This window comes from Phoca vitulina, unplaced genomic scaffold (genome assembly GCF_004348235.1).
Source record: "Phoca vitulina isolate PV1807 unplaced genomic scaffold, GSC_HSeal_1.0 scaffold8, whole genome shotgun sequence".
Lineage (NCBI taxonomy): Eukaryota > Metazoa > Chordata > Mammalia > Carnivora > Phocidae > Phoca > Phoca vitulina.
In genome coordinates, this window is record NW_022589711.1 from 33,206,665 (window position 1) to 33,221,777 (window position 15,113).

General features: G+C 38.1%; 1 protein-coding gene across 4 annotated transcripts in view; it reads left to right on the top strand.

Annotated features, from left to right (window-relative positions):
- The first annotated feature begins 1,670 nt into the window (after positions 1 to 1,670).
- The window catches only part of LOC116633800 (glutamate-rich protein 2-like), a 497,520-nt gene continuing 484,077 nt past the window's right edge, over positions 1,671 to 15,113 (top strand). For all 4 annotated transcript variants that reach the window (XR_004299787.1, XR_004299784.1, XR_004299785.1 and 1 more), the window contains exon 1: positions 1,671 to 1,843. The gene's annotated coding sequence lies outside the window, so the exon portion shown is untranslated. The remainder of the gene's footprint in view (positions 1,844 to 15,113) is intronic.

Here is a 15,113-nt window from a genome sequence, read left to right on the forward strand (position 1 = left end):
TCAGTGGTAAAGAATTCTTTTTAATATTTCTTCTTTCTCATTACTTCTCTCCTTTAATTCTGGGACTATAAATTATGAGTAATTACAGGTTTTCACCATGCCTCTTTTGCTCTTTTCTGTTCTTTTTTTTAACTTTTCCCCCTTTTGCACTTCTTCACTAATTCTGCTTTCTAGTTAGTACTCCTCTGTTCTTTTAGGTCCAGCCTGCTGCTACTAATCCTGTATTTTCAGTTCTCAATTTTAGTTGTAGTGCTTTCAGATTCTAGGATTTTCATTTGAATTTGGTTCTTTAGAATCCAGATCTGTATTAAAATTCTTTATCTTTTCCTCTATTTTCTTGACTCCATTAGTCATAGATTTTTTTAAAGTTGTTGTCTGATAACATCAATATCTAAATGACATGCATTTGTGCTTCCTTTTTATTTTTCTTGGCTTTTGACCATTTCATACTTTTTTTTTAAGTAGACCTTTTAAATCTATTTTGAATACTAGACATTATGTGTAAAAAAATGTAGAGGTTCTGGATAATGTTGTCTCCTTTCTTTCTTTTTTTTTTTAAGATTTTTTTTTTTTTTTAAATTTATTTGACAGAGAGAAAGACAGCGAGAGAGGGAACACAAGCAGGGGGAGTGGGAGAGGGAGAAGCAGGCTTCCTGCCAAGCAGGGAGCCCGATGCGGGGCTCGAACCCAGGACCCCAGGATCATGACCTGAGCTGAAGGCAGACACTTAACGACTGAGCCACCCAGGTGCCCCCTTTTTTAAGATTTTATTTATTTGACAGAAAGAGACACAGCGAGAGAGGGAACACAAGCAGGGGGAGAGGGAGAGGGAGAAGCAGGCTTCCCGCAGAGCAGGGAGCCCAATGCAGGGCTCTATCCCAGGACCCTGGGATCATGACCTGAGCCGAAGGCAGACGCTCAACGACTGAGCCACCCAGGTGCCCCATGTTGTCTCCTTTCAATGAGGGTTACACTGTATTCTGGAAGATCACATTGGTCCTGGTGAAGATTGATTTCAGGCTTATTAGGGCTGATTTATTCTGATTTTGCTCTTCCTTCTAGTGCAGGGATCAACAAATTCTTGTAAAGGACCAGATAGTAAATGTTTTAGATTTTGTGGGTCTTAAAATCTTTGCTACAACTATTCCACATTACTATTGTAGTAGAAAAATATTCATAGATAATATTTAGGTGAATGAACTTGGCTATGTTTCAATAAAACTTACTGACATTAAAATTTGAATATTCATGTAACTTTCAGTGTTATGTAATAGTACTTTTGCTTTGCTTATTTTTAACCATATAAACATGTGAAAACCATTCTTAGCTCTAAGGACATACAAAATAGGCAGCAGGCCATGTTTGGGCTGCAGGCTGTAGTTTGCTCTTCCGCTGTAGTAGCATATGTCCTTTACTCCTAAGTGTGACTCTTTTTTGGTTCTTAACTGAAAGCCTGGGGTTTCACTAAAGTCTCCATCTCGAAGACTTGAATTCCAACCCCTGTCTCCATGGCTGTGGTAATCTCTGCTCAGTTTTCAGCTTGCTACCTGCTTTTTCCTGATGGATTTTTTTGGATCTTATCCTGCACATATGGCACTTGAGAGTCAGCCAATGTTTGGAGAGAAATGTGTAGTTGGGTTTTAGGCTTATATCTCTGAGATTCCCTCTTCTTCTGGTTTTTATTCTTCATGTCTCATATGTTTAAGCTGCATGCTCTAACATGTACCTCTAGGTCAGGTTGACTGCTGCTTTCTGCTTAGGTACTATTCCCCACTCCCTCATGTGCAGAAAATCAGAAAATATCCTGAGGAGAAAATGTCAGTTGGAATATGAAGTTTATCAAGTAAGTTTGAATATGAACATTATTTTTTGTTACCCTGCTTTCAAAGATTGTAATTCCTCAAATATTGCCTGCAATTTTAAAATCTCCATTGTCAGGGTGCCCGGATGGCTCAGTCAGTTAAGCATCTGCCTTTGGCTCAGGTCATGATCTCAGGGTCCTGGGCTCGAGCCTCCTATTGGGCTCTGTGCTCACTGGGGAGTCTGCTTGTCCCTATCCCTCTCCCTCTGTGTTCTCTCTTTTTCTCTCTCAAATAAATAAAATCTTAAAAAAAAATAAAACCTCCATTGTCTTCAAACAGTTGCTGCATATACTGTGGTGAGCTTTTATTCTTGTTTTCAACAAGAGGTTTCATCTGCTTACTGAAAGCAGAAATCTGTATAGGTTTTTAAATTTCTATATAGCAAAAATTTTCAATATAGCTTTTAGGTTTCATGATAAGCCTGGGAAAATCATTCTCATTATTATATTATAAATATATTCTCTCTTGCTTTTTTCATTAATCTTTTGGCTTTAAGTTTTACATCTAAATCAATTTTTATATTTAAGTCATTGATTAATCTAAAATTCTTTTGAAATTCATTTTAACAAAAGATATGAAATCAGATTTCAGTCTTTTCTCAAATGACCAGCCAGTTTTCTCAACACTGATTGTTGATTTGAAAAGCTGTACTTTTAATATATTAAATTCCTAATTGTTCAGGGATTTGTTTTGAGACTCTCTACTATGCTTCCCTGATGTGCCTGTCTATTTATGGACCAAGATAATGGTATCTTAGAATATATTTTATTATGAGGGAAGATGATTCCCTATTAATATTCTTTTTCAGAAATGTCCTAGGTATTCTTTCATGTGTACTTTTCCAAATGAACTTTAGAATTGGTTAGTCAATTAGAAACAAAAAAAAGCGGGGCATCAAAAGCACAGGCAACAAAAGAAAAAATAGGTAAGTTGGTCTTTCTGAAAATTAAAGATTTTTTGCATCAAAGGACACTATCAACAGAGTAAAAAGGCAACTCATGGAGTGGGAGAAAATATTTGCAAATCATATACTTGATAATATTGATAGCCAGAATATAGAAAGAACTTCTACAACTCAACAACAACAACAAAAACAAACAACTCGATTTAAAGATGGGCAAAAGACTTGAACAGCTATTTCTTTAAAGGAAATATGCAAATAGTCAATAAGCATGTGAAAATATGCTCAACATTGCTAATCAAAGGGAAAGGCAAATCAGAATCACAGTAGGACATCACTTAACATCCATTAGGATGGCTATTATTAAAAACCAGAAAGTGACAAATGTTGGCAAGGATGTGGAGAAATTGGAAACCTTGAGCACTTCTTTGGGGAATATAAAGTGGTGCAGCCATTGGGAAATGGTCTGATGTTTCCTCAAAAAATTAAATTGATTAATCTGAAATTAATAGAAATAGCATATGATCTAGCAATTCCACTTCTGGGTATACACGCAAAAGAATTGAAAGCCGAGGCTCAAATTTTGTACACTGTTGTTTATTAGCAACATTATTAATAATAGCCACAAAGTGGAAACAACCCAAATGTACATTGATGGATAGATAAACAAAATTTTCTATTTACGTACAATGGAATATTATTCGGCCTTAGGAAGGAAGGAAATTCTGACACACGCTACCACATAGATGAACCTTGAAGATATTATGCTAAGTGAAATAAACCAGTGACAAAACACAAATATTAAAGGATTCCACTTAAATGAGGTACCTGGAGTAGTCAAATTCATAAAGAAAGAAAGTAGAATGGTGGTTGTCAGGGTTGGAGGGTGGGAGGAATGGAGAATTAGTGTTTAATGGATACAGAGTTTCAGTTTGAGAAAATAAAAAGTTCTGGAGATGGATGGGCTGATGGTTGCACAGGAATGCTAATATACTTAATGCTGTTGAACTGTACACATAAAAATGCTTAAAATGGTGAATTTTATGTTATGTATATTTGACCACGATGAAAATGTTTCTTAGAAAGATAATAAAGAAGGGGGGACATATTTGTAGTTTCTTTGGGATTGAAAAAATTGACAACTTTTTAGTACTATGTCTTACTAAGAATAAGATGTATCCTATTATTTATCTTTTTATGCTTCTCAGTAGAATGTCGAATTTTTCTTCATTTAGGTTCTGAATATTTATTGTCTCTCTTAATTTTTTTTGGTCTGCTTTTCTTTCTTTTCTTTTTTTTTTTAAAGATTTATTTATTTATTTATTTGACAGAGAGAGGCACAGCGAGAGAGGGAACACAAGCAGGGGGAGTGGGAGAGGGAGAAGCAGGCTTCCCGCTGAGCAGGGAGCCCGATGCAGGGCTTGATCCCAGGACCCTGGGATCATGACCGGAGCCGAAGGCAGACACGTAATGACTGAGCCACCCAGGCGCCCCTGGTCTGCTTTTCTTATTATACTTTTGAATGGAGCTCTTTTTCCAGTGTTTAACTGGTTCTTGTTCAGGTGGGTGGGGAGATGGGCAAAATAGGAGAAGGGGATTAAGAGGTACCAACTTCTAGTTACAAAATAAATAAGTCGTGGAGGTGAAAAGTACAGTATAGGGAATATAATCAATAAGATTATGATACTGCATAGTGACAGATGGTGACTATACTTCTGTGGTGAGCTGTGAGTAATGTAGAGAATTGTTGAATCATTCTGTTGTACAGCTGAAATTAATGTAACACTGGAAGTTAATTATGCTTCAATAAAAAAGGGTATCACATAAAAGTAGTGTTCAGTTATTTTATATTATTTTTTAACTAGATATCTTCTTCCATATTTTTCTCTAATATTCTGTTAATTCTTTCAAATAGGTTTTTAGTGAGCACTGTACTTGAGTGTAGAGAAACATTAGCATATTCTTGACCTCAAGAAACTTACAGTCTATCTGGGGAATGAAAAAACACAGATTTTTTTTTTTTAAACCTAGAAAATAGCCTATATCCCAGACTTTTATTTTCTTTTTCTTTTTTTCTGAGAGAGAGAGAGAGAGAGAGAGTGTGCGTGCCCAGCTGGGCGTTGGGGGCAGAGCGAGAGGGAGAGAGAGAATCTCAAGCAGACTCCCCACTGAGTGCAGAGCCTGGCAGCACAGGACTCCATCTCATGACCCTTGGACCATGACCTGAGCCAAAACCAAGAGTTGAAAGCTTATCCTACTGAGTTACCCAGGTGCTCCCAGACCTTTATTTTCTGAGGAAAATAAACCTTATGAAATCAAGTCATGTTCTCACCTCACTAAATTAATACAACCTCTGAAATGGTGTGCTAATTTTTATGTGAGACTTTCAATTTCACATTACATTTTACTGTAATGGTAGTAGAAACAAAAAATAAATGCAGGAACTCACTTGTTTAATGTATGGTCCCACCAGAATCCTGGGAGGATCTTGGAGGTAACAGTGAATAATCTGGGTGGTGCCCTGTATGTGGAGGTTGCAGATCCCTTTCCAGCTCTGTCCTTTACCAGCTTGAGTGTGGGTCCGTGACACATAGACAACCTTATAGTCTTCCTCATCTCGGGTGCAGTGTATCTTAGTCTTGAGTGTGCACCTCAGTCATGCTGGAAACTTGTAAAAGCTTTTTCCTGTACATGGCAAGGAGTTTCTGCCTCACATCTGTTGTGGGGTTCATATATCTCTATTTTAAATATGTATCCAGATAATTCTTCTGATGCAAGGGATCCATGAACCATATTGCTCTTCTATAGTAATAAATTCAGTTACCCACCGTAAACTGCTTTTTATTTGGGACTGATAGGCATTGTAAGATTTTTCCTTTTAAATGTCCAATCTCATGTTCCAATCCTTGGTATAATTACGACTTCCACTGTACTGGACCCTGTCTGATGGCCGTGCACATACTGACTCCTATGCTTTTTCAGTACGGCTTTGTTTTTCTGCCTCCACTCTCTTTCTTGGAATTACTTCAGTCTTTCACTGTTGTGCCCAGTGCACCTGGTTTTCCCTGATTTTAAAAGCCTTTCCAGCGATTCCCAGCTGCCCTGGCATATAGCATTACCAACTCTGCCATTTCAGCTGGGTTAAAGCTTCAGAAACCCTATTAACCTTCTGAATCTGTCATTTAGCTCTCCAGATACCACTGTATTCAGTTGCTCCTCACTTCAAACCCACATATTCTAAATCTCAAGAAAGCTATTGGGACAGTACTGCTCCCCAGCCATAGCTATGGTAATTTTTACAAATATATTATAGTGCATTTTGAATCCTGTCATTTATCTGCAGATGCTACCATGTCCAATAATTCTTCACTTTCAAATAACATGCCTCCTCTTGTCACTCTAGTGGTTGTGTGTTGATAAAATTGAGATATAACATGGTAATTTGGATGCTCAGTGTATTTATAAAAATTGCATGCCATCTGTGTATCCCCCCTAAACATATTCCCAACCCTGAGTTTCTGAACTCATTGTAATGAAAAGTTCGTATAGAATTGCCCAATCTTGTGTAACATTCCACGTGGCCACGTGGTGAAATCCGCGTACGCTATTCTACTCAGTTCCCTTGCGCTTTGCAGAGTGGTGCCCAATCTGTACCAGACTGTAGCTTTCTCTGACCGCTTTTCCTCTTTCCGCGTATTCCTGACTCCCCCCAGCCCATCTCCTTTTCCCGCTCTCTCTTTACACTGAGTGTATAGCTGACATTCTTAAAGCAATTGTAATGTTGGGGCTGGGAGACTTGAAAATGGTGGACATCAGCATGTGGAAAGACAAGAATGTTTGGGCAGGAAGGAATTCATTGTCATCATCATGTATTATCTCACTTTTTAATCTTCAAACCAGTTCTTTATGAACGAGGAGGTTAAGCTCCCACTGTCATAGCTTCAAAATGTGAGGACTGCCACTTTTCACAACCATCTATGCATCACTTGGAAACTGTGGTTTTTCTAAGTTTTCTAAGAGCCCTGGGAAATCTTAGCCTCTTCCCTGGTTTATAACAACCAAACACATACACAGAAAAAGTGGTACATTGACCAAGTATAATTAGAGAATAGCCCATTAGTACTCCAACTCTTTCCCTGTGACTGTGACTACGACCGCTGGAGTTTTCAGTGGTCAGCCTAAATGTCTTCATCTTCTCCAGAGAAGTAGCAACCTGTACAGTTTCCCTCTTCACTGTATGTGCAAAGAAGCATTAAGTATGCCGCAGGTAAGAAATGGTCTGCGACTTGGCGTATTCTTTCTAGTTTTCCAATCCATGTTCTGTATCAAATCAAAGGCAATATTAAGAAAGAGCACAGGTTCTTAAAGCAAAGTATCTCAACCTTAGTATTATTGGTATTTTGGGCTTGAGAGTTCTTTGTTGTGATGGACTGACTATCCTGCTCATTGTAGGATGTTTAGCAGCACCCCTGACCTTTGCCCACTAGATTCCAGTAGCACCCTCCTCCTCAGCATGACAACAAAAAATGTCACACACATTGCCAGGTGTCCCCTGGGGTATAAAATTGCCCCTGGTTGAGACCACTGCCTTAGAGAAAGTGAAATTTAAGTGATATAAGTTCCATTATTACTTCTTTTAAAAAATGATTTATGTATTTTAATCTTTGATATTTTTTAAAAGATAATTTACATGACTTTAGGGAATTAGCAAGAGTTCACTCTTGGTCTAAAAGTTAGCGGAACAAGGCAGTGATGAACTTCTCGAAGGAATAGAAATGCTAATACTAAAGAAGGTGCTCCATGCAAATGAGCTGCCATTTAAATTTATTACAGCTGAGGGCCTAGCCTAGGCCACAGGCATTCAATGTTAATCTTCCATTCAGTAACATAGTATAAAACAGGATGTTCAGACCATAAATTAGCCCAGGTGAAAGACAACATAAGCATTTCTCTAAAACAAAGCTCTTATCTTTTCAGATATCTAATTCTTAAAGCTTCTGCTTGGTACTCATCTGATAACATGCCTCACACAGTGTCTGGTGAAAAAATGGTGGTTCAGAGAAAAAAATGGGAGTGTGTGGGTAGGTGGCTGTAAGGCATATTTCAAGCTTTCTGTGTTCCTAAAGTATGTTCTTTATAGTATTAGGGCTCAAAGTGTGGTGAGCAGCAGACATGCAAGAAATGCAGAATCTCAGGCCTCACCCTTGACTTATTAGATCAGATGATGAATTTTAATACTATCCCCATAATTCTTTTACAAATTAAAGACTGCCCCCAAACATTAGTTCCTTAGATTACTAAAAGATAAGCTCTGGGAAAGGATTCTGTAAACAATAAGTTTGGGGAAGATTGGGTTTAGTATAGAGATTTAGATTCTTATACAACAACAACTTTCGAATATCCATGTTTAAATTATGACTTTCCAGGCGCCTGGGTGGCTCAGTCGGTTACGTGTCTGCCCTCAGCTCAGGTCATGATCCTGGCGTCCTGGGATCGAGCCCTGCATCAGGCTCCCTGCTCAGTGGGGAATCTGCTTTTCCCTCTGCCCCTCCGCCTGGCTTGTGCTCTCTTTCTCTCTCTCAAAAATAAATAGATTAAATCTTTAAAAAAAAAATTAAAATATGACTTTGCAATTGGGAAGTGGTGAGAGATGTTAAGCAGTGTTTTCTAAACTTGTTGGATAGTGGGACTTTTTTCTCATAGACATCACTTTGGAAAATGTTGCTGTAGTAACACCGTACAGGCATTTACCTCATAATTAAATGGCAACTGCATCTTAAGTAAATAAATTAATCAGCTAGCTAATCATGCTTAATGATTACTGATAATACGCTGAGGGGAAGGAAAAAACAAACTTTGCAGAGAAGAAAAAACTAATCACACTATCATCGTAAAACAAAAAACAATCAAACATAATCCCTTAGATTCTAACTACTTACACTTAAACACTATTAACAAAATAAAGCAGGGCGCCTGGGTGGCTCAGTCGTTAAGCGTCTGCCTTCGGCTCAGGTCATGATCCCAGGGTCCTGGGATCGAGCCCCGCATCGGGCTCCCTGCTCGGCCAGGAGCCTGCTTCTCCCTCTCCCACTCCCTCTGCTTGTGTTCCCTCTCTAGCTGTCTCTCTCTCTCTCTGTCAAATAAATAAATAAAATCTTTAAAAAAACAAAAACAAAAAAAACCCCCCCAAAAACCAAAATAAAACAATTATAAGAAATAGTAGTTGGGGCATCTGGGTGGCTCAGTTGGTTATGATCCCAGCGTTCTGGGATCGAGTCCCACGTTGGGCTCCCTGCTCAGCAGGGAGCCTGCTTCTCCCAGTGCCCCTCCCCCTGCTCCTGCTCTCTTTCTCGCCTGCGCTCTCTCTTTCTCAAATAAATAAAATCTATTAAAAAAAAAAGAAATAGTAGTTGGGGCATTTGGGTGGTACAGTTGCTTACGCATCTGAGTCTTGGTTTTGGCTCAGGTCGTGATCTCAGGGTTGTGAGATCAAGCCCCGCCTCCAGGTCTGCGCTCAGCATGAAGTTGGCTTGAGACTCTCTCTCTTCCCTCTGCACCTCCTGCTTGTGCTCTCTCTCTCAAATAAATAAATCTTAAAAAAAAAAAAAAAGAAAAGAAATAGTAGTTGGTTCATAGCATTTAGCATATAATTTTTTTAGAATGAAATTTTCTGAATTCAGTTTCAAGATATTTTTGCATATAGTTCTTACTGTTTATGAAATTATGTGATTTAGAAAGACTTAGACAAAATAAACAAAATAACATATTTTTAAATAAAAATCACTTTATCGAGGTATGAGTGACATACGAAAACTGTACATATTTGATATACACAAATTGATGAGTTTGGAGATAAGTATATACACCCTTGAAACCATTACCACAATCTATGCTATAAACATATCCAAAATCTCCAAAGTTTCCTCCTTCCTGCTCTCTTAAAAAATACATATCTTGGGGTGCCTGCCTCAGAAGAGCATGTGACTCTTGATCTTGGGGTTGTGAGCTTGAGCATCACATTGAGTGTAGAGATTACTTAAACAAATATTTAAAAAACATATGTTTATGTTTGAATAAAAGTATTACATGTTTAGGGCGCCTGGCTGGCTCAGATGGTGGAGTGTGCAACTCTTGATCTTGGGATCATAGGTTTGAGCCACATGTTAGGTGTAGAGATTACTTAAATAAATAAATCTTTGTTAAAAAAGTATTACATGTTTATCACAGGAAATGGGTAAAATACACAATAGCACAAAAAGGAAATTATATCATCTTACTATTCATAGACAAGCACAGATGCCATTTTAATTTATTCCTTTCTAGTCTTCTTTTCTGAATCTATGCATACAAAGTGTTGAAAAGTTTATATACTCTCTTGTATTTTACTTTTTTATTTAACATTATACCATGAACATTTTTCTAAGATATTAAAAGGTATTTGAAGACATATTTCAAAAATGAATAATATCCCATCAGATGCATTTGCCATAATTTACAAATCATCTTTTAGTGAGAAATATTTAGGCTACTGATACAATTTAATTATTATAAATAATGCTCAGAAAAAGTCCTAATTTGAATAGAATTCTAATTATTTTCTTCGAATAAATTCCTAGAAATGTAAGTGTTTCAAAGAGAATAAATGTTTTAAGGGACAATTAAAAAAATGAGAGATTTTAAAGATTTACTATAGTCTTTATTTTTATTTATACTTTCTCGGAAATATATCTTCAATTTTATTACTTAAGACAAAAATAATATTTGACTTACAAATATTTATGTTCACGAGAAGTATACTTTTATAATGAGATTTTTTTGTATTAAATTCTTACTGTTCTCAAAGAACTCTACTGGTTTTATAGCAGGAGCGCCTGACCTAGTGGTTGACTCTATCACAATGCTTGACTGATCAAAGGAAATTCTGTAACTCACTTTCAGTTGATAGATCCGTAATTATTCAAACAGAAGAGAAAATTAATGGTTCAGAATCTACCAAAAGCTCTTCTTCAATGACATCTTGAAAAGTTCCCCAGGAATCTCCTAATTTGTTATTATGCATATGGATCATCTCACAATGTGACTGACACAGGTTTTCTTACCATCATTCAACCACATCAACCATTTTTGTTTAACAAGAGTTTTAGATGGAAAAAAATTCTATAATGTTCTGAATGAATAATGTTAATGGTGCGAGCACGTGTGTATACATGAGAGTAGGTGCATTTATAAACATGAGTATCAGATATAAATAGTGAGATCTTTCATAATCGTTCATACTTTGTGAACTTGATTCTCTATATAAATGTTTCTAAGGAAGTTACATGCTTGGTTGTAGGGCTTTTGATTGCAAGGAAGAAATTGAATTTGCCCCTAACAGGCTATTTACTCACAATTGCAAGATATGAGAGTAGATGATTAGGGTCATGGTGTTTCTGGTTTATTCTCTTTCCTTGGGTATTACTTCTGAGAGCAGCTCAAGCTAGAACAGCAGGTGAACAAGTTTGTCAAAAATCATCTTTTGAGGCTATTTTGTTATAAGGCTTTAAGATGTGAAAAGTCCATGGAGTATCTCACACGGAATTTGGCACATAGTAGGTACATTTGATTTTGATTTGTCCTGCTCTGGCTTAAGTATATAAATAAAGGCCTAGGGTGTGGGTGAATTTTTTATGATTGGGACAGTAAACCAGTAGTAATTTAGAAGTGTAGCTAGGTGTAATTCTCTGAATTTTAGAAAGTATGGATTTGCAATTCCTGCCCTTGGCTTTGTTATGGTTTAATTAAATTCTTAACCTACCTAGTGGGAGTTTTTCTTTCTCTCTCCCTTTTTTTTTTTGGTAGTTAGTTCTTAAAGGATGTCAGCGGTTCTTCAGAAATGACTCAGAATATACTTTTAATCACAATAAAGCTCAGACATACTGAACTTTGATCCAACCAAACTGACAAAAAAAAAAAAAATCTGAGGATGTTATAAATTATCTATGGTTTAATTTTTAAAACTGATGAAATAATTTTCATAGAGGATCTGGAATCAGTTTTTTCCGCTCTCCTCATTTTTCCTGCCCCCACACAAAAGCTTGCCTGAGAGATAGCTTCAGCACGGTCAGTCCCTATGTATATCACCCCTTTTGACATGCCCAAACCTACGTTTGTACATACATGTGGCAAAGATATTCCCCTTGATAAGGTAATAGGTTATTTATTTTTTATTTTTATTTATTTATTTAAAGATTTTATTTATTTATTGGGGGGGGGGGGCATGAGCTGGGGGAGGGGCCGAGGGAGAGGAAGAAGTAAGCTCTTCGCCCAGCAGAGAGCCCAGTTAGGATTCTCCATCCCAGGACTCTGTGATCCTGACCTGAGCAGAAGGCAGATGCTTAACCAACTGAGCCAGCCAGGCACCCCTGGTAATAGATTATGACAACCTTCAAAACCTTCCATTTTCTTAGAAGGTGATAGATTACTTAGTTAACCCAGCAATAGAAGAATTTCTAATAAAATGATTTAGAATGCCCAGAGTGGTTTATTTTTAGCATAAAGCTGTATGATTTGGGTTGTTAAAAACAAAACTTGGGAAGAGATTATTTTAAGTGTTTTTATTTGCTTTAACAGTCCTACTAACTGCACATTGAAGATATCTGTCATTGACTATATATATATATATATTAACATATATAAACACTTGGTGTGATTTTTAGCCAGTGGATCACTAGTGTTTATATGATACCATTTTAACGAACTCTGCCTCTATTAATTAATGAATTAATTTCTAATTGGAGGTAATTGTACCTTTTTACTCATTATATCTTTTCTAAAAATGTATATGTTCTCCTCCTCCCATACCCATACCTCTTCTCCACTCCTCTCACAGATGACATTTATATCTGGGAATACTTTTGCCTTTGATGGTCATGGCATTCCCTTAGTACTGGCCGATTGTGCCAATTCCAATTTCTTGTGCCCCTTAATAATATTCATTCCATATATTAACTTTATCAGAGATTTTCCAAGACAATTATTGCAACTACCTGGAGTTGAGTAGGATGGGTGTTTGTATCTTTTTCTATTTTAATTTTCTAGGAATGATATTTCCCCTTGAGGGCTAGGACTTGATTTTGCTTATTTTGGGCCTTTGGTTCTTGGCATGGAATCAGAGCTCAATAAATTTTGTACTCAATAAGCTTGTCATTTATGATATCCCTTAAACATGCAAGCACATTTCCAACTCAGGGTGTTTCAGCTTAAAATGGTTCTTCCTTATCTATTCCCATGACTCATTTCCTCATTTTACTCAGACTTCTGCTGAAATACTGCTACCATGGAGGAGCCTATCCTAAACCACCAAATCTTAAAGTCTTAAACAGAGCATGCATTTATACATGAACTCAAAATACTCTCATCACTCCTTTGCTTTTTATTTTTCTCCTAGGATTTGCCAATACCTTAAATATTATTTGTTTATTGTTTCTCTTTAGAATGTGAGCCACCCCAAAGTAAGGAGATGTGTTCATTGCCAGATGTGTTCACTGGCATATTGTAGTCATTTGATAAATATTAGTTCAATGAGTGAGTAAATTATTTGATTAATCCCCACCTCTGTCCCCAACCAAGACACACACACACTACACTATGGATTACATGAAAATTAGAGAAGAGTATCTTTCTTGTTTATCATGGTATCCAGGCAGTCAGTGTTAAAAATATTTGTTGAATGACTAAATGAATGACAGTTATATTGATTGGTCAGTTGCTTTGCAGACATGTTTCGTGCACTGTTTGGGACCAGACTATCAGGTAATTTCTTTTAATCATTACTATGCTAAAAGGAAACAGTTATCTTGCTTTGCACCCATTCTTGTTTTTATATGTTGACATGAAATTTTTGAAGGTGGAAACTTCACAGAATATTCACACTTGACTCTGGGGGGGGGGGGAGTTTAGTGATTTAACTCAACATTTTCTTTCTGTCCTTTGTTAGTGTCTGAAAATGATAATGGGACTTAACTTTGCAATTACAGCTTGTATAGAAGCTGTAACCCCCAACCCCCAACTTCCAAACCTTCCACCCCACCCTTCCTCCCTCTCCCAGTCCTGATTCAAATTTGGATTATTACAAAACCTGTTTGCTAGGGGAAAATGGCCCAGTTCTCTGCTCCTCAGATCCTTCTTCAGGGCATCTATTTCCAGGGTCAGCTGCTGGAGGTGAACATTTCTCTGTCATAATTTAAAGAACAAGAAGCCCTGAGGCACTCCAGGTGGCTATAGAGGCACATGAAAAGAGACAATATAGCAGAATAAAGAAGAGAAAGGCCCATGAAATTTTTACTTAGTGAGCTACCTTTCTAACTCCCAATTCTCGTTCTACAACTGTATTTGAAATCATTTTAGGGCTTTAGGTGACTACAAACTGAAATTGGGAGCTGTTCCAAACTGGATTTTTTTTTAAAACCGTATTCTTGAGTATTGTTGCTTGAATTTAACAGTTTTGGTTGGAAATACCATGTACATTGACATTTTAAAGATTTTATTTATTCATTTGAGACAGAGAGATACAGAGAGAGAGAGAGAGAGCATGAGCAGGGGAGAGGCGGAGGGAGAGGGAGAAGCAGGCTCCCAGCCCAGCCGGGAGGCAGACGTGGGGCCCCATCCCAGGATCCTGGGATCATGACCTGGGCGGAAGGCAGACGCTCAACCATCTGAGCCACCCAGGCGCCCAGTACATTGACATTTTAGGAGCTGGTGTTTTTTATGATGGATAATCCAGAAATTTGATATTGGGACTAGCTAGCACAAAAGTGTGTGTGTGTGTGTGTTTTAATGGTGATTGTTATTTTTAAGTATAATTCTTCTAGATCGCACTCGGAGGTAGGGTAAGGCAGGAGAGAAGGAGGCCTTCGGGCTGTGAAGTCCCGGGTTCAGCCCGCCAGCGCGAGCCCACGTCTGTCACGTGACGGAGTTGGACTGGACACACGGGATTGGAGGGGGGCGGGTATGCTGGTCGCAGTCATTGCTCAGCACAGCGAAGATTCAGAGCGCATGTGCGGATGTCACTGGCACAGGCCAGCCCAGGAGCAGGCGCAGGCGCACCACGTTGTAGTGCGCGTCACGCCCCGTCTTGTACTTGAGGCTCCACGTTTCTGAGATTCTAAGTTTTTGGAGCGTCTCAGCAGCTCTTTCAGGTTCTCTCCATGGGCAAAATGTGGCGGCGCTGCAGCTTGTCGCTGTCCTGCGCGAGTGCGTGTCCTCGGGCAGTTGGGTGCTCACGTGTCCTACGTACATGCGAACTAGGGGTCCGGCTTCTCTGGAGACTTCAAGTGACTTTTGACAGAGGACCCTTGGCGGAGTTTATA